Genomic DNA, 20,648 nt, shown 5'->3' on the forward strand with positions numbered 1-20,648 from the left:
ATTCAAGTAAAAGTACTGTTTACACCAGTTTGTTTAGCTGTTTTAATGAAGAGCCCTGAACTGGGGATCTTAATGTGGTGGGATTGGGGCATAGCCTTGCTTTCTTCTGTGGTAGCTAAAGAGTATAGCCAGCCCAATCATCTTGAAAATACGTTTCTTTAGTCACTATAAACACTGCACAAAAGAAATCAGGTGGATTAGAACAAATCTCTTAGCACTACTGAATAAACAACTCAAGGTTCACGGTCCAGCCATAATATAACAGTCCTTTAAAAATGTGTTTATTGGAAGTTTTCAATGGCATAATAAATGCTTTGATGTATTGTGATAAAAATCAATATAAAAAATGTATATATAACAATAGGGAGGGGGAGGAGCCAAGATGGCCGAATAGGAACAGCTTGGGTCTACAGCTCCCAGCGTGAGCGATGCAGAGGACAGGTGATTTCTGCATTTCCATCTGAGGTACCGGGTTCATCTCACTAGGGAGTGCCAGACAGTGGGCGCAGGCCAGTGGGTGCGCGCACCGTGCATGAGCTGAAGCAGGGCGAGGCATTGCCTCACCTGGGAAGCGCAAGGGGTCAGGGAGTTCCCTTTCTGAGTCAAAGAAAGGGGTGACGGACGCACCTGGAAAATCGGGTCACTCCCACGCGAATATTGTGCTTTTCAGACCGGCTTAAAAAACGGCGTACCAGGAGACTATATCCCACACCTGGCTCGGAGGGTCCTACGCCCATGGAGTCTCGCTGATTGCTAGCACAGCAGTCTGAGATCAAACTGCAAGGCGGCAGCGAGGCTGGGGGAGGGGCGCCCGCCATTGCCCAGGCTTGCTTAGGTAAACAAAGCAGCCGGGAAGCTCCAACTGGGTGGAGCCCACTACAGCTCAAGGAGGTCTGCCTGCCTCTGTAGGCTCCACCTCTGGGGGCAGGGCACAGACAAACAAAAAGACAGCAGTAACCTCTGCAGACTTAAATGTCCCTGTCTGACAGCTTTGAAGAGAGCAGTGGTTCTCCCAGCACGCAGCTGGAGATCTGAGAACCGGCAGACTGCCTCCTCAAGTGGGTCCCTGACCCCTGACCCCCAAGCAGACTAACTGGGAGGCACCCCCCAGCAGGGGCACACTGACACCTCACAGGGTATTCCAACAGACCTGCAGCTGAGGGTCCTGTCTGTTAGAAGGAAAACTAACAAACAGAAAGGACATCCACACCAAAAACCCATCTCTACATCACCATCATCAAAGACCAAAAGTAGATAAAACCACAAAGATGGGGAAAAAACAGAGCAGAAAAACTGGAAACTCTAAAACGCAGAGTGCCTCTCCTCCTCCAAAGGAATGCAGCTCCTCACCAGCAAGGGAACAAAGTTGGATGGAGAATGACTTTGACGAGCTGAGAGAAGAAGGCTTCAGACGATCAAATTACTCTGAGCTACGGGAGGACATTCAAACCAAAGGCAAAGAAGTTGAAAACTTTGAAAAAAATTTAGAAGAATGTATAACTAGAATAACCAATACAGAGAAGTGCTTAAAGGAGCTGATGGAGCTGAAAACCAAGGCTCGAGAACTACGTGAAGAATGCAGAAGCCTCAGGAGCCGATGCGATCAACTGGAAGAAAGGGTATCAGCGATGGAAGATGAAATGAATGAAATGAAGCGAGAAGGGAAGTTTAGAGAAAAAAGAATAAAAAGAAATGAGCAAAGCCTCTAAGAAATATGGGACTATGTGAAAAGACCAAATCTACGTCTGATTGGTGTACCTGAAAGTGATGGGGAGAATGGAACCAAGTTGGAAAACACTCTGCAGGATATTATCCAGGAGAACTTCCCCAATCTAGCAAGGCAGGCCAATGTTCAGATTCAGGAAATACAGAGAACGCCACAAAGATACTCCTCAAGAAGAGCAACTCCAAGACACATAATTGTCAGATTCACCAAAGTTGAAATGAAGGAAAAAATGTTAAGGGCAGCCAGAGAGAAAGGTCGGGTTACCCTCAAAGGGAAGCCCATAAGACTAACAGCGGATCTCTTGGCAGAAACCCTACAAGCCAGAAGAGAGTGGGGGCCAATATTCAACATTCTTAAAGAAAAGAATTTTCAACCCAGAATTTCATATCCAGCCAAACTAAGCTTCATAAGTGAAGCAGAAATAAAATACTTTACAGACAAGCAAATGCTGAGAGATTTTGTCACCACCAGGCCTGCCCTAAAAGAGCTCCTGAAGGAAGCGCTAAACATGGAAAGGAACAACCGGTACCAGCCGCTGCAAAATCATGCCAAAATGTAAAGACTATCGAGACTAGGAAGAAACTGCATCAACTAATGAGCAAAATCACCAGCTAACATCATAATGACAGGATCAAATTCACACATAACAATATTAACTTTAAATGTAAATGGACTAAATTCTCCAATTAAAAGACACAGACTGGCAAACTGGATAAAGAGTCAAGACCCATCAGTGTGCTGTGTTCAGGAAACCCATCTCATGTGCAGAGACACACATAGGCTCAAAATAAAAGGATGGAGGAAGATCTACCAAGCAAATGGAAAACAAAAAAAGGCAGGGGTTGCAATCCTAGTCTCTGATAAAACAGACTTTAAACCAACAAAGATCAAAAGAGACAAAGAAGGCCATTACATAATGGTAAAGGGATCAATTCAACAAGAGGAGCTAACTATCCTAAATATATATGCACCCAATACAGGAGCACCCAGATTCATAAAGCAAGTCCTGAGTGACCTACAAAGAGACTTAGACTCCCACACATTAATAATGGGAGACTTTAACACCCCACTGTCAACATTAGACAGATCAACGAGACAGAAAGTCAACAAGGATACCCAAGAATTGAACTCAGCTCTGCACCAAGCGGACCTAATAGACATCTGCAGAACTCTCCACCCCAAATCAACAGAATATACATTTTTTTCAGCACCACACCACACCTATTCCAAAATTGACCACATAGTTGGAAGTAAAGCACTCCTCAGCAAATGTAAAAGAACAGAAATTATAACAAACTATCTCTCAGACCACAGTGCAATCAAACTAGAACTCAGGATTAAGAATCTCACTCAAAGCCACTCAACTACATGGAAACTGAACAACCTGCTCCTGAATGACTACTGGGTACATAACAAAATGAAGGCAGAAATAAAGATGTTCTTTGAAACCAACGAGAACAAAGACACAACATACCAGAATCTCTGGGACACATTCAAAGCAGTGTGTAGAGGGAAATTTACAGCACTAAATGCCCACAAGAGAAAGCAGGAAAGATCCAAAATTGACACCCTAACATCACAATTAAAAGAACTAGAAAAGCAAGAGCAAACACATTCAAAAGCTAGCAGAAGGCAAGAAATAACTAAAATCAGAGCAGAACTGAAGGAAATAGAGACACAAAAAACCCTTCAAAAAAATCAATGAATCCAGGAGCTGGTTTTTTGAAAGGATCAACAAAATTGATAGACCGCTAGCAAGACTAATAAAGAAAAAAAGAGAGAAGAATCAAATAGACACAATAAAAAATAATAAACGGGATATCACCACTGATCCCACAGAAATACAAACTACCATCAGAGAATACTACAAACACCTCTATGCAAATAAACTAGAAAATCTAGAAGAAATGGATAAATTCCTTGACACATACACTCTCCCAAGACTAAACCAGGAAGAAGTTGAATCTCTGAATAGACCAATAACAGGAGCTGAAATTGTGGCAATAATCAATAGTTTACCAACCAAAAAGAGTCCAGGACCAGATGGATTCACAGCCAAATTCTACCAGAGGTACAAGCAGGAACTGGTACTATTCCTTCTGAAACTATTCCAATCAATAGAAAAAGAGGGAATCCTCCCTAACTCATTTTATGAGGCCAGCATCATTCTGATACCAAAGCCGGGCAGAGACACAACCAAAAAAGAGAATTTTAGACCAATATCCTTGATGAACATTGATGCAAAAATCCTCAATAAAATACTGGCAAACCAAATCCAGCAGCACATCAAAAAGCTTATCCACCATGATCAAGTGGGCTTCATCCCTGGGATGCAAGGCTGGTTCAATATACGCAAATCAATAAATGTAATCCAGCATATAAACAGAGCCAAAGACAAAAACCACATGATTATCTCAATAGATGCAGAAAAAGCCTTTGATAAAATTCAACAACCTTCATGCTAAAAACTCTTAATAAATTAGGTATTGATGGGACGTATCTCAAAATAATAAGAGCTATCTATGACAAACCCACAGCCAATATCATACTGAATGGGCAAAAACTGGAAGCATTCCCTTTGAAAACTGGCACAAGACAGGGATGCCCTCTCTCACCACTCCTATTCAACATAGTGTTGGAAGTTCTGGCCAGGGCAATTAGGCAGGAGAAGGAAATAAAGGGTATTCACTTAGGAAAAGAGGAAGTCAAATTGTCCCTGTTTGCAGACGACATGATTGTATATCTAGAAAACCCCACTGTCTCAGCCCCAAATCTCCTTAAGCTGATAAGCAACTTCAGCAAAATCTCAGGATACAAAATCCATGTACAAAAATCACAAGCATTCTTATACACCAACAACAGACAAACAGAGAGCCAAATCATGAGTGAACTCCCATTCACAATTGCTTCAAAGAGAATAAAATACCTAGGAATCCAACTTACAAGGGATGTGAAGGACCTCTTCAAGGAGAACTACAAACCACTGCTCAAGGAAATAAAAGAGGATACAAACAAATGGAAGAACATTCCATGCTCATGGGTAGGAAGAATCAATATCGTGAAAATGGCCATACTGCCCAAGGTAATTTACAGATTCAATGCCATCCCCATCAAGCTACCAATGACTTTCTTCACAGAATTGGAAAAAACTACTTTAAAGTTCATATGGAACCAAAAAAGAGCCCGCATCACCAAGTCAATCCTAAGCCAAAAGAACAAAGCTGGAGGCATCACACTACCTGACTTCAAACTATACTAGAAGGCTACAGTAACCAAAACAGCATGGTACTGGTACCAAAACAGAGATATAGATCAATGGAACAGAACAGAGCCCTCAGAAATAACGCCGCATACCTACAACTATCTGATCTTTGACAAACCTGAGAAAAACAAGCAATGGGAAAAGGATTCCCTATTTAATACATGGTGCTGGGAAAACTGGCTAGCCATATGTAGAAAGCTGAAACTGGATCCCTTCCTTACACTTTATACAAAAATCAATTCAAGATGGATTAAAGATTTAAACATTAGACCTAAAACCATAAAAACACTAGAAGAAAACCTAGGCATTACCATTCAGGACATAGGCATGGGCAAGGACTTCATGTCCAAAACACCAAAAGCAATGGCAACAAAAGACAAAATTGACAAATGGGATCTAATTAAACTAAAGAGCTTCTGCACAGCAAAAGAAACTACCATCAGAGTCAACAGGCAACCTACAAAATGGGAGAAAATTTTCGCAACCTACTCATCTGACAAAGAGCTAATATCCAGAATCTACAATGAACTCAAACAAATTTACAAGAAAAAAAACAAACAACCCCATCAAAAAGTGGGTGAAGGACATGAACAGACACTTCTCAAAAGAAGACATTTATGCAGCCAAAAGACACATGAAAAAATGCTCATCATCACTGGCCATCAGAGAAATGCAAATCAAAACCACTATGAGATACCATCTCACACCAGTTAGAATGGCAATCATTAAAAAGTCAGGAAACAACAGGTGCTGGAGAGGATGTGGAGAAATAGGAACACTTTTACACTGTTGGTGGGACTGTAAACTAGTTCAACCATTGTGGAAGTCAGTGTGGCGATTCCTCAGGGATCTAGAACTAGAAATACCATTTGACCCAGCCATCCCATTACTGGGTATATACCCAAATGACTATAAATCATGCTGCTATAAAGACACATGCACACGTATGTTTATTGTGGCATTATTCACAATAGCAAAGACTTGGAACCAACCCAAATGTCCAACAATGATAGACTGGATTAAGAAAATGTGGCACATATACACCATGGAATACTATGCAGCCATAAGAAATGATGAGTTCATGTCCTTTGTAGGGACATGGATGAAATTGGAAATCATCATTCTCAGTAAACTATCGCAAGAACAAAAAACCAAACACCGCATATTCTCACTCATAGGTGGGAATTGAACAATGAGATCACATGGACACAGGAAGGGGAATATCACACTCTGGGGACTGTGGTGGTGTGGGGGGAGGGGGGAGGGATAGCATTGGGAGATATACCTAATGCTAGATGATGAGTTAGTGGGTGCAGTGCACCAGCATGGCACGTGTATACATATGTAACTAACCTGCACAATGTGCACATGTACCCTAAAACTTAAAGTATAATAAAAAAAAAAAAAAGAAAAGGAAAAAAAATAGGGAATTAAAGAAATCCTTTTAAGTCTACAATGATGAAATTATACATGGCCAATAAAAATCATGTTTTAGAAGAATCATTAAGAAGTAGAAGGCTCAAGACCAGCCTGGCCAACATGATGAAACGCTGTCTCCAGCAAAAATATAAAAAATTAGCTGGATGTGATGGCAAGCATCTTTAATCCCAGCTACTCTGGAGGCTAAGGCAGGAGAATTGCTTGAATCTGGGAGGTACAGTTTGCAGTGAGCCGAGATGGCGCCACTGCACTCTAGCCTGGGCAACAGGGCGAGACTCCATCTCAAAAAAAAAAAAAAGAAAGAAAGAAAGGAAATAGGAGGCCAGACATAGTGGGTCACACCTGTAATCCCAGCACTCTGGGAGGCCGAGTCGGGGCGGATCATCTGAGGTCAGGAGTTCGAGACCAGCCTGGCCAACATGGTAAAACCCTGTCTCTACTAAAAATACAAAAAATTAGCTGGGCATGGTGGTGCATGCCTGTAGTCCCAGCTACTTGGGAGGCTGAGACACAAGCATCACTTGAACCTGGGAGGCGGAGGTTGCAGTGAGCCGAGATCGTGCCACTACACTCCAGCCTGGGTGATAGAGTGAGACTCCGTTTCCAAAAAAAAAAAAAAAAAATAGGGAAATGATTTCAGTTCATCTTTGTATCAGTCCAGGTCCTGCCAGGAAATAGATGGCACACTCAAACGGAGTGATTGAGAAGACTGACTAATTGCAAAGGTGTGGGCAAGGATAAGAAGCCAGGGAGCTGATGAAGCACCCCAGGGCTGGCAGCACTAGGGAGTTATTTCCATTCCTAGGCATGAAAGGGCCAGAGGAAGTAACTACCAGCAAAACACAGTAACACCTGTAGCTCTAGGAGAAGACCTCACACCATGAGCTGTGGATTTAGTAGAAGAATGATGCCTCTTCCAACACACAGCCTGGTGACGAGGGATATCCCAGTCTCTGTCCTCCCACCATCTGATCTCCTATCAGTGCCTTCCACTGGCAGCATTCAACTGGAAGGTAGAAGGCAAAGGAGCTCATTAATGTATCCCATCGTGGTCAGCCTCCCAGAACAGAGGTGGATGGAGGGCAGTAGAATGTGTCTGGAAAGGCAAACAGAGACTACCCAGCAAAATATTTAGTGAAAAACAAAGTATTATAATCCCAAATCTCTAAATATGTATATGTCATAGGTCAGGTTCCCTAGCACAAAGATTCTGAGATTTGCATGCGGGTTTGTTGTGAAGTGCCCTTGGGAACAGTGCCTGTGAGAGGAGAGGGAAGCTGGATTGACAGAGGGAGAGGTGAACTGTAATGCAGTTGCAACAGAGACCTTGGCCATTTCTACATCGAGCTCTAGAGCTAGGATGGCCCTTCAGAGTTGTCCAAACTGAATGAAGCAAGAAGACTAGACTTTGGTACCCTCTCAACAACAGATTCTTGGATGCAGGCTGCCCCCCTGAGGCCAAGGTCAATTCCTGGATAGAACCATTAGCAGCTAACACTCCAGGCACTGAGCAACTAAGCACGTCATCGTGAAGGTAGAGGTGGGGATGAGGCTGAGGGAAGCATGCTACAACATCCACTAAGATGTCAGTTAACACATGACTGACTCTGGGTGATAGAATTACACATAAGATTTTTCCTGCCTTAACAAAACTAATTTTCTGTTGTTCCAAGTGTTCTAAAACAAGTATTATATTAGAATACAGAGCAATTCAGATGTTACAACAGGCTTAAATAGTGTATTCCTCTGTCCTACAAAAGTTCAGACAGCAGTCCACAGCTGGTATGACAGCTCAACAACCATCAGAGACACTTGGTCGTTCTATTTGGTTGCTCTGCCACCTGCTTCCATCTCACGGTTCAAGATGGCTGCTCCAATTCCTGTCTTCACATTCTGGCAAGAAAGGGGAAAGAAAATAGTGGAGGGCACACCCTTTCCCTTTAAGGGCATAACTGAGACACTGCATGCATTATGTTCATTCACATCTCATTGGTGGCCATACAAGCTTCAAACAGGCTAAGAAATACGGTCCTTATGCTAGGGGGATGTCTTAGTCAGTTTGGGCTACTAAACAAAATACCTTAGACTGGGTACTTTATATAAACAACAGAAACGTATTGCTCACAATTCTGGGTGCCAGGAATTCCAAGATTGAGGCACCAATAGATTCAGTGCCTGATAAGGGCCTGTTCCTCAGGGATGGTGCCTTCAATGTATCCTCACATGGTAAAGGGGGTGTGAGAGCTCTCCAAGGCCTATTATAAGGGTGCTAACCCCATTTGTGGGAGCTCTGCCCTTATGACCTGATCATCTACCAAAAGGCCCCACTTCCTAATACCATCACACTGGGGAACAGATTTCAACATATGATTTTGGAGGGACACAAACATTCAGACCATAGTAGGGACCATGTGTACAGTGCAAGTTCAGGGTTTCTATTACTAAAGAAAAAAGGGAACAGATGCATGTTGGGAAATAACTGGCAGTTTCTACCACAATATGTATTAGTTTGATAATCAGTAAATTTACATTAAAAAAGCAAAAACAGGCCAGGCACGGTGGCTCATGCCTGTAATCCCAGCACCTTGGGAGATCACAATTAAAAGAACTAGAGAAGCAAGAGCTAACAAATTCAAAAACTAGGAGAAGGCAAGAAATAACTAAGATCAGAGCAGAACTGAAGGAGATAGAGATACAAAAAATGCTTCAAAAAAACCAATGAATCCAGGAGCTTGTTTTTTGAAAAGATCAACAAAATTGATAGACCGCTAGCAAGACTAATAAAGAAGGAAAGAGAGAAGAAGCAAACAGACGCAATAACAAATGATAAAGGGGATATCACCACCGATCCCACAGAAATGCAAACTACCATCAGAGAATACTACAAACACCTCTACGCAAATAAACTAGAAAATATAGAAGAAATGGATAAATTCCTCGACACATACACCCTCCCAAGACTAAACCAGGAAGATGTTGAATCTCTGAAAAGACCAGTAACAGGCTCTGAAATTGAAGCAATAATTAATAGCCTACCAACCAAAAAAAGTCCAGGACCAGACGGATTCACAGCCAAATTATACCAGAGGTACAAAGAGCTGGTACCATTCCTTCTGAAACTATTCTAATCAATAGAAAAAGAGGGAATCCTCCCTAACTCATCTCATGAGGCCAGCATCATCCTGATACCAAAGCCTGGCAGAGACACAACAAAAAAAGAGAATTTTAGACCAATATCCTTGATGAACACCGATGTGAAAATCCTCAATAAAATACTGGCAAACAGAATCCAGAAGCACATCAAAAATCTTATCCACCACGATCAAGTAGGCTTCATCCCTGGGATGCAAGGCTGGCTGGTTCAACATACACAAATCAATAAATGTAATCCATCACATAAACAGAACCAAAGACAAAAACCACATGATTATCTCAATAGATGCAGAAAAGGCCTTTGACAAAATTCAACAGCCCTTCATGCTAAAAACTCTCAATAAACTAGGTATTGATGGAACGTATCTCAAAATAATAAGAGCTATTTGTAACAAACCTATGGCCAATATCATACTGAATGGGCAAAAACTGGAAGCATTCCCTTTGAAAACCAGCACAAGACAAGGATGCCCTCTCTTACCACTCCTATTCAACATAGTGTTGGAAGTTCTGGCCAGGGCAATCAGGCAAGAAAAAGAAATAAAGGGTATTCACTTAGGAAAAGAGGAAGTCAAATTGTCCCTGTTTGCAGATGACATGATTATATATTTAGAAAACCCCATCGTCTCAGCCCAAAATCTCCTCAAGCTGATAAGCAACTTCAGCAAAGTCTCAGGATACAAAATCAATGTGCAAAAATCGCAAGCATTCCTCTACACCAATAACAAACAGTCAAATCATGAGTGAACTCCCATTCACAATTGCTTCAAAGAGAATAAAATACCTAGGAATCCAACTTACAAGGGATGTGAAGGACCTCTTCAAGGAGAACTACAAATCACTGCTCAACAAAATAAAAGAGGACACAAACAAATGGAAGAACATTCCATGCTCATGGATAGGAAGAATCAATATCGTGAAAATGGCCATACTGCCCAAGGTAATTTATAGATTCAATGCCATCTCCATCAAGCTACCAATGAGTTTCTTCACAGCATTGGAAAAAACTACTTTAAAGTTCATATGGAACCAAAAAAGAGCCCGCATCACCAAGTCAATCCTAAGCCAAAAGAACAAAGCTGGAGGCATCATGCTACCTGACTTCAAACTATACTACAAGGCTGCAGTAACCAAAACAGCATGGTACTGGTACCAAAACAGAGATATATACCAATGGAACAGAACAGAGGCCTCAGAAATAACACCTACAACCATCTGATCTTTGACAAACCTGACAGAAACAAGCAATGGGGAAAGGATTCTCTATTTAATAAATGGTGCTGGAAAAACTGGCTAGCCATATGTAGAAAGCTGAAACTAGATCCCTTCCTTACACCTTATACAAAAATTAATTCAAGATGGACTAAAGACTTAAATGTTAGACCTAAAACCGTAAAACCCTAGAAAAAAACCTAGACAATACCATTCAGGACATAGGCATGGGCAAGGACTTCATGTCCAAAACACCAAAAGCAATGGCAACAAGAGCCAAAATAGACGAATGGGATCTAATTAAACTAAAGAGCTTCTGCACAGCAAAAGAAACTACCATCAGAGTCAACAGGCAACCTACAAAATGGGAGGACATTTTCGCAACCTACTCATCTGACAAAGGGCTAATATCCAGAATCTACAATGAACTCAAACAAATTTACAAGAAAAAAACAAACAACCCCATCAAAAAGTGGGCGAAGGATATGAACAGACACTTCTCAAAAGAAGACATTTATGCAGCCAAAAGACACATGAAAAAATGCTCATCATCACTGGCCATCAGAGAAATGCAAATCAAAACCACAATGAGATACCATCTCACACCAGTTAGAATGGCAATCATTAAAAAGTCAGGAAACAACAGGTGCTGGAGAGGATGTGGAGAAACAGGAAGGGTTTTACACTGTTGGGGCTGTAAACTAGTTCAACCATTGTGGAAACAACAGATGCTGGAGAGGATGTGGAGAAATAGGAATGCTTTTACACGTTGGTGGAAGTGTAAATTAGTTCAACCATTGTGGAAGACAGTGTGGCAATTCCTCAAGGACCTGGAAGTAGAAATACCATTTGACACAACGATCCCATTACTGGGTATATACCCAAAGGATTATAAAACATGCTGCTATAAAGACACATGCACACGTATGTTTATTGCGGCACTATTCACAATAGCAAAGACTTAGAACCAACCCAAATGTCCATCAGTGATAGAGTGGATTAAGAAAATGTGGCACATATACACCATGGAATACTATGCAGCCATAAAAAAGGATGAGTTCATATCCTCTGCGGGGACATGGATGAAGCTGGGAAACATTATTCTCAGCAAACTATCACAAGAACAGAAAACCAAACACCGCATGTTCTCACTCATAGGTGGGAATTGAACAATAAGAACACATGGACACGGGGCAGGGAACATCACACACAGGGTCCTGTCAGTGGGTGGTGGGCAGCTAACCAACATGGCACATGTATACATATGTAACAAACCTGCACATTGTGCTCATGTACCCTAGAACTTAAAGTATAATAATAAATAAATAAAAGAAAAAAGAGATTAGTAGAGTTCAGTTTATTCTACTCATCCACATACTGCTCCCACTCCAGGTGTGGAAGCTAAATTTGTCTTCACACCCTTCACTGCCATGGGTTACACATATTGTTGTGAAAAATTGGTCAACATGATTGACATTTCATCAGTTTTGATGATTTGGAGAAAAGAAGGAAATTCAACCAAGGCCAACACTTCAGTTGGTACAAATGTGTTCATAAACAAAGCACATGATCATATGAAACATCTTCAATTTTAAAAGCTTTGCCTTAAGTAATGACTTTTGTCTCTTTGCAAGCAAATATATATACATGTGTGTATTTATATACATATTTTTTTAATGACCATGGTTAGAAGGAATACAATTTTTATTTTTCTAGAGACAGGGTCTTGCTCTGTTACCCAGATTGAAGTGCAGTGGCACAATTATAGCTCACTGCAGCCTCAAACTCCTGGGTTCAAGGGCTCCTTCCTGCCTCAGCCTCCTGAGTAGCTGAGACTACAGACACATCCCACCATCCTTGGCTAATTGTATTTTTTATTTTTGTAGAGATGGGGTGTCCCTATGTTGACTAGGCTGATCTTGAACTCCTAGGCTCAAGAGATCCTCCTCCCTCAACCTCCTAAAGTGGTAGGATTACAGGTGTGAACCGCCACACCCAACCCAAGAATATCAATTTTTAAAACCGACATTCCAATTAGTACAGGGAAAGAAAACGGCACCTTTTTAAAGAAAAGCAAGCCCCTTAAAGAGGAGAAAGAACTGTAATTAGAAATGTATTAAGAACTAAAAAGCCGTTTTTAACTTGTTTCCTAAGAAACCGAAAAATAGAACTGACAAGTACAACTTCCAAAGAAGCTTAGATTTACTTACTCTATTATTAACATTTCCAGTTCAAAATTTTTAGAATTACTAATGAAAGGGGTGAAAAAAGCTCTTACAGGAAAAAAAAAAAAACTAAGATCCTCAAGTTAAATTTGTAATGCTTCTACTAGTGAAAATTGACCTTCATGAACAAAGAAAACAACAGAGTTGCTCTCAAACAGGTTAATAATGTATTTAGCAACCAACACCACATTGTGATTCTTATACAACCACAAACGACACAAGATAGTCTCCTAAATTTGTGGACATAACTTTTTGGCGTAACACAGCTTTTTGGCAGATAAATTTGCTTAATAGAGAAGATGTGCATTTGGCCATCAGGAACTAGGGCTCTTAGTGGATGGGTAACAGCTCACCCCCCGATAACATTCCCATATTCCATTCGCTATCTTCAGTATGGGGAGGAAAGCTGTGGACTGTACTTCTTTATGTTTGAAGCCCTTCTGAGTAGTTTTATGAGATTAAAAGGGTCGTATTTGGGGCTGGACAGCAGACACGAAGGAAGGCCAGCGTGAACCTTTGGGAATGTGCACTCCGGCTCGCGCACTCCAGCCTGTCCCCTGCTGATCACATATGGGGAGGGGGATGTACAAGGTTAACCTTGAGAGGAGCTCTGGCTCAGAGATCCCGGCCCAGGATCTGTCACATACACATAGAAGGCAGCCCAAAGAGTATGAAATGCCCAGCTCTCCCGATAGTCTTGATAGCCTCCCAGTACAACCAGCCACTCCAGTAAATAAACAAAGTGAGCCCTGGCATTTCCCTGTGATTGACTTGGATGGCGCTGCACCTCACAGGGGCAGTGAGGAGGTGATTGTGTCAGGCAGTGGCGAATTACTGAGACCTGCAGATGGATGCTAACAGACCCTCCTCCCACCTTTGACTGTGTAACTACTTCATTACAGGAGTTCCAGGCCTTCAGATAAGGTCAAGAGACCGAAAGTATAAAGCATATCCTCCTTCCTTTTGCCTATGCAAATCTTAACCTTTCCTTTTAAAAATCCCTGTTCTTTACGAAGTCATATTACAATCCCAAAGTCATATTACAATCCCTGCCCACAAGATTTTCCCATCTAGCTGGAGATATGAATATACTTCCAACCGCCTAAGAGATTGTGTCTATTCTGTGATTTAAAAAAAAAAAAAAAACTATTTTAAGAAAAATTTTCACAACAGGATTTGGAGGTAAAGTTTTTTCTATCACCTGGAATTGGCAACCAAGTATTACCAAGTATCACCAAATGCTAAAAGAAGAAATGAACTGGCCAGGCGTGGTGGCTCATGCCTGTAGTCCCAGCACTTTGGGAGGCGGAGGCAGGCAGACTGCTTGAGGCTGTGAGTTCGAGACCAGGCTGGCCAACATGGTGAAACCCCGTCTCTACTAATAATACAAAAATGAGCCGGGCATGGTGACACACACCTGTAATCCCAGCTACTCGGGAGGCTGAGGCAGGAGAACCACTTCAACTCAAGAGGTGGAGGTTGCAGTGAGCCAAGATCACACCACTGCACACCAGCCTGGGCAACAGAGTGAGAGTCTGTCTCAAAATAAAAAGAAGAAATGAACAACTGGAGCCAGATTCCTCCTTGAGGGCACCTTAGGACACAACTTACATAGTTCTAAAAATACAAAAACTGACTGCTGATGCATTAACCAAAAGTCATATAAAAGCATAATGAGGAAATGAAGGAAGGAAAGACTAGTGTAAGAGTCACATCTTCATCTATCATAACAGGACATCAGTAGATTTGTCTATCACGGTAAAAAGTCACCAGATAATATCTAAAGTTAATGATTTAAGAGATACCAGTTATTTTGAAATTAGGAGGAATACTCAAAAAAATCGCTAAAACTATTGTTGAGGAGTGGGATGGGATGGGTTGAAGAGGCAGTGGTTGCTGGCTTTTAAATATTTTTAGCACTGTTTGACTCTTAGCATCCAGGAATTATTTCATTAATTATTAGAATTATTAAAAAATAAAATTAACTTATAGAAATAGAAGGCAATATTTTTCTCTATGGAAAAAAAACCGTAAGTTTCATGGGCCTTTCCTGTGCACTGTTTGTCAAAAATGTTGTCTAGAGTACATGGATATGGCTGGTAGGTAGTAGCTAGACTTACATCAAATTCCTAGAGGTTGGCCAGGTGAAGTGGATCATGCCTGTAATCTCAGCACTTGGGGAACCCAAGGCAGGAGGGTTGCATGAGGCCATCATGGCCAACATAGCAAGACCTCCTCTCTCTTAAAAAAAAAATTCTAGAGGCTGAGGATTGTTTATCACATTTTTTGATGTAGGATCCAAATGAAGGTGATCATGTGTGTATTTATTTCAGTAATGTCCATAAATTTGAAACTGAAGTCAAAGGGGGATAGGGGAGGCTCTCATGGGTGTGCTCCAAGCATCAAAGAAACAGATCAAAATCAGACAGACCTAACAAAGAGGAACAACACACCAGGACCCAAGAACGCAAGCATGCAACTCCAATGGCACCACACATGCTAATTAGCCCTGGAAGATTCACTGCTGAAATTATCTACTGGAGTCATCAGAAAAAGGCCAACCTCTGCTAAATAGCTTCCATTCTGTGGGGAAAAAAAGTAAGCGATAAGTATAACATACTTTAGAAAGAATAGCGTTCAAAATTATTTAGGTAGAAAAATTCTTCTGTAACACTCCTGATTGGTTCTTTGGACAGCAAAACCAAGCTTTACAAATCCCAACAGGTTTAAAGGAAAATGACACCAAAAACAAAGCTTTGGCTCATCTTACCAGTGTTTCACCTCAGCTGTCTATTTTATAGGCCATTTAAGTGAAAGCATGCACTAAAAATTTTGACTTTGTCGTCCTCAGCTATCCAGAAAATGGCAATACTTAAAATTCTATTTCTAATACAATTACAATTAATGTGTTATCTATAATACACCCTCTACAGTGTTCCTGTTTTATCATCCATTTTACATTTTCCCAAGAGATACTGTATGTTCATTTTCACTGCTCTTTCTCTTTTTAAAATTCATTGGGTTTCTTTAATTCAATGATTACTATTATATCTATTTTAAAATAACTCAGCTGATATATAACAATAATGGCTGTACTATACCTGTCTAAATATTATCGCAGTAATGTATCTGAAATTATATTAGTAACACTTCTCTTGGTAATATCCAATTACTTTTTATGGTTTCTAACTCACCGTTCATGTGGCTTTTTTCCTTTATTGGACATTTGGATGTAGCAGATTATTTTATTATTTTATTTTATTCTATTCTATTTTATTTTGTTTGGTTTTGAGACGGAGTCTGCTTCTGTGGCCCAGGCTGGAGTGCAATGTCGTGATCTCTGCTCACTGCAACCTCTGCTTCCCAGTTTCAGTGATTCTCCTCCCTCAGCCTCCCGAGTAGCTGGGATTACAGGCGTGTACCACCACGCCTGGGTGATTTTTTTATTTTTTTAGTAGAGACGGGGTTTCACCATGTTGGCCAGGCTGGTCTTGAACTCCTGACCTCAAGTGATCTGCTCACCTCAACCTACCAAAGTGCTGGGATTACAGGTGTGAGCCGCTGCGCCTGGCCTGGACACAGCAGATTTGACCCAGTGGTTTTGTCTGAAGACAATGGAAAAAGTGAATATTTTGACGAAACAGTTTTGAGAAATGTACATCAAAATATAGAAGCAATTTTTATAAAAAAATGACAGTAATAATTGGGATGGAGAAATGGGATGGAATGAGGCTCTGGGGTGGCATTGGGCCCAAGAACAGGATGAAGACTTCTGTCTTTCATATTATGTGGTAATTTTTTTAAATTGGCTTATGATTTAGAACTTATCAAAATATTCCAGACTCAAAACAATTCCATCACAGACTGATAAACAATTAGCCATTCTCTCTGAACCTCTTTAGATATCTCCTACACAACTCTCTTCCCTCTGGATTATTGTTTATAAAAGCCCAAAGTATTTAAATAAAATTATGGATATCATAACATTTCACCCAAATACTTCAGTATACAGCTATAAAAAATAAAGACATTTTCCTACATAACCATGATGATATCACACATAACAAATATAATACTAATTCCTTAATATTCTTTCATAACCAGGCCATATTCAAATGCCTCAATAGTTCCTCCCCCAAATGTCTCTTACAGCAAGTTTATCCAAATCAGAAAAAAAATCTGTATCTATATAACATTTGTGATACACATATAGAAAAATACTACAACTGTGAAATCTAAATGTGGGTATTACGCTATTCTCTGTCTTTTCTCTGGATTTGAGATTTTTTGTAATACAGTGTCCAAAAGATTACCACCATTATATCTTTTCAGATATGATTATAAATGTATCAGAGGAGAGTGTTGTCTAGACTGTGCTACTGGGCCCTGTGCTGTTCAAAGCTGTCCTCAATTATTTGGACAATGATATAGAAATGATCCTTATCAAATTTCTCAGTTGATGAGCTAGGAGAAACAATGAACATGTTAGATAACTGAATCAAGATCCAAAAACACTTTGACAAACTAAATATAGCAGACTGCTGAGGAAATGAGTGGTGATACATTGGATGCCTTTTTTGTTCAGTAAGAGCTGGAGGCAAAAGGTCACAGGTCGATAGATGCCGTAATGAGGAAGGGTCCTATGGATTACCAGTAGCTTTGGTGATGGCCAGATCAAATGGAATTGCCTGAAGCATTAAAAAAAAAAAAAGTTACAGCTTTTTCAGAATTTGTCCAGCAGGTTTTCTGGTTTTCAGCGGAAAATACCTCACACAAAAAAAGAAAAATTAAAATAAATTTTAAAATAGAGTCCTTTATCAAGAAGGCCTGCTGCCCTCCTGGCTTGTGAGCTGCGTCTGTTAGCCTTGTGAGATAAGCATTGCCAGCGAACTGGGGTGGCAAATGTGAGACTAAGAAATGGAGGTGGGGAGCTTGGAAGGTGGGGATACAAAAGCCAAATTGCTATAGAATCTTGAAGTAAGTTTCCATCATTATGAGAAATCTTCAACGTGAGTAGCAAGGTAGCCTAACCATCTTGGCATCGAACTCAAGCACTTGACTGGGTCCAAATTCAGAGATTATCTTATCCTGTGCTTGGCATATTTCACAAGGACAGATGTGTCAGCCAAACTGGAGATGTGGACATGATAATGAGCAATTTTTTTTAAAGTCACAGTATCTGAATGTAGGTCACCTTGGCATTGACAAGGCAAACAGGAGGATCTCAGTTTGTACAAAAATTGAAATCCTTTATTCAGTCTCAAGAGTTTTCTGGATCAAATCCTCCATGTCTTACTTCATTCTGTATACACATTCTTCTGTGTCTACCCATCCATCTTTCCTCAAGTCCTTGAGGGCAGAGACTGTATTACTCGTCTTTGTATCCACAGTTCCCAACACTCTCCCTGACATACAGCAGATACTTTATAATATTTGTGGAATGAATAAATGCTTGCCCAGAGGACACAGGTAATAATCAAATGAATCACCTCATGCTGTATCGGAGACTACATGGCCCTCTGGGTGCTCTCTGACAACACCATGGTCAGGTGGAACGCACACACTTTGGTTTCCTTCACTGACTAACCAGGCAGTAATTGAGGCTGCACCTAGATAAGAGCATTAAGAATGAGGCACCACTAAGCCAATGGCCCAGGGTCTGATATTGCTGGATGGTTGTTTAAACTGAATGTAAAACTTCAAACTTTTAGAATGCAGTGTCACATGCATGTGTTTTGGTGGATTAAGGCAGTATGTTTTCTGCAACAAGTCAGGCTGAATAGCTCTGATTCAATATGCTTACATGGGTTTCTAGGACTTTTAGAGAGATAACCCTCTGTAAAATGGCCGGTAATCATTGATTTAAAATAGATATATATAAACTCCTTGGATTCCCTGCCAGAAGATTCCTTCATCCAGAGTCCAAGATGCACTGACTTTCCCTTGGGGCAGGGGTAGGGAAGAAACTAACAGGAAGACTGGTTTGCTCTCCTGGCACCCAGTCTCCTCTCCAGTCTAAGGCACCAATGATCAGGTCAGATCAGCTCTGTGAACCATCTTAACATGGATGGGTCATCATATAGTATTGCCTTCAAGTGTACTTTCCTTTGCCTCAAGTCTTAGAGGACTTTGGTTGTCTCTAATGTGTGTGTGTGTGTGTGTGTGTGTGTGTGTGTGTGTGAAAGAGAGAGAGAGAGAGAGAGTGAAAGAGAGAGAGAGAGAGAGAGATACACAGAGAGAGAAAGAGAGAGACAGACAGACAGACAGACGAGATGACCTCTCAGGTCCCTTCTAGATCTAAAATTTTAAGACAATTGTTCTGAAAGTACTAACTAACAATGAATGGCCAGCTTTGGAATTTGTGACTAGCAGTATTCAAAACATATTCATGATTGCAGGAAATAAGGCAGAGGACCCTAAAGGGAGATACAAAACCAAAAAGGTAAATGTGAGTGAAATAATATATCAACTTCAAATCGTTAGCAAGGTAATGCCACTGAAATCAACCAGTCTATACAGTGTCTCCAAGATGGTTAGTTAGAAAATAAGGCTGTTTCACTACTTACAATAGCAAAGACTTGGAACCAACCCAAATGCCCATCAATAAGAGACTGGATAAAAAAAAATATATAGCACATATACACCATTGAATACTATACAGCCATAAAAAGGAATGAGTTCATGTCCTTTGCAGGGACATGGATGAAGCTGGAAGCCATCATTCTCAGCAAACTAACACAGGAACAGAAAACCAAACATCCCACGTTCTCACTCATAAGCGGGAGCTGAACAATGAGAACACATGGACACAGGGAGGGGAACATCACACACCCAGGCCTGTCACGGGGGTGAGGGGCAAGAGGAGGGAGAGCATTAGGACAAATACCTAATGCCTGTGGGGCTTAAAAACTAGATGATAGGTTGATAGGTGCAGCAAACCACCATGGCACATGTATACCTAAGAAACCTGCACGTTCTGCACATGTATCCCAGAACTAAAAACAAAAACAAAACAAAACAAAAAAACGCTGTTTGCCACAAGAGGCACCTCAAAAGGACAAACGTGGTCCCAAACACCCCTGGTTCCCATTCATATGAATTAATTTTTCTTAACTTCTCATTAATCTGTTTATATTTTCAGTTTATATTGTCCCTTTGCCAGTTCTCTTCCTTACTGTATTTCCTGCAGTCTTCTCTCCTCCCTAGGTACCCAGTGCAGGTGCCTACCAACAAGTGTTTTAGCCTCCAGTCTATCATTTGAATTCATCCTGAATATTCCATTAATGACTCCTCCTAAGTCATCATTATGATTGGGTCACCCTGCCCCCAGCTGAAAGCATTCTTCAATGATTCCTTGGTGCACAAGGGACTAAGTCAAAACTCAAAAGCCTGGCAGTTAAATCCTCACCAATCTGGCCCCTAGACAAGAAGTTAAGATCCATGTCATCTGAACTTCTCCCCAGTTCCTGTGTGCATCCATGATTCACTCCTAGAAGCTTCACCCTGACCCATGCCATCTCTCTTCCATGGAGCATTCCCCCACCTTCCCTCTCCTCTAAATGTCTAAGTTCTACACATGCTCCAAAGACCAAGTCAGATCCCTCTTTCAGCCTTACCAGCCATTAGCTAT

General features: G+C 41.0%; 1 protein-coding gene and 1 non-coding gene across 4 annotated transcripts in view; one reads left to right on the forward strand and one right to left on the reverse strand.

The window, feature by feature from the left end:
- ACYP2 (acylphosphatase 2) overlaps nucleotides 1–20,648 on the reverse strand; it is a 339,147-nt gene that overhangs the window by 123,672 nt on the left and 194,827 nt on the right. The window lies entirely within an intron of this gene.
- On the forward strand, nucleotides 17,726–17,789 carry LOC115933617 (U7 small nuclear RNA). Its single transcript, XR_004069484.1, has one exon. It is a non-coding gene; the product is annotated as a U7 small nuclear RNA (small nuclear RNA).

This window comes from Gorilla gorilla, chromosome 12, assembly GCF_029281585.2.
Source record: "Gorilla gorilla gorilla isolate KB3781 chromosome 12, NHGRI_mGorGor1-v2.1_pri, whole genome shotgun sequence".
In the NCBI taxonomy this organism is placed as follows: Eukaryota; Metazoa; Chordata; class Mammalia; order Primates; family Hominidae; genus Gorilla; species Gorilla gorilla.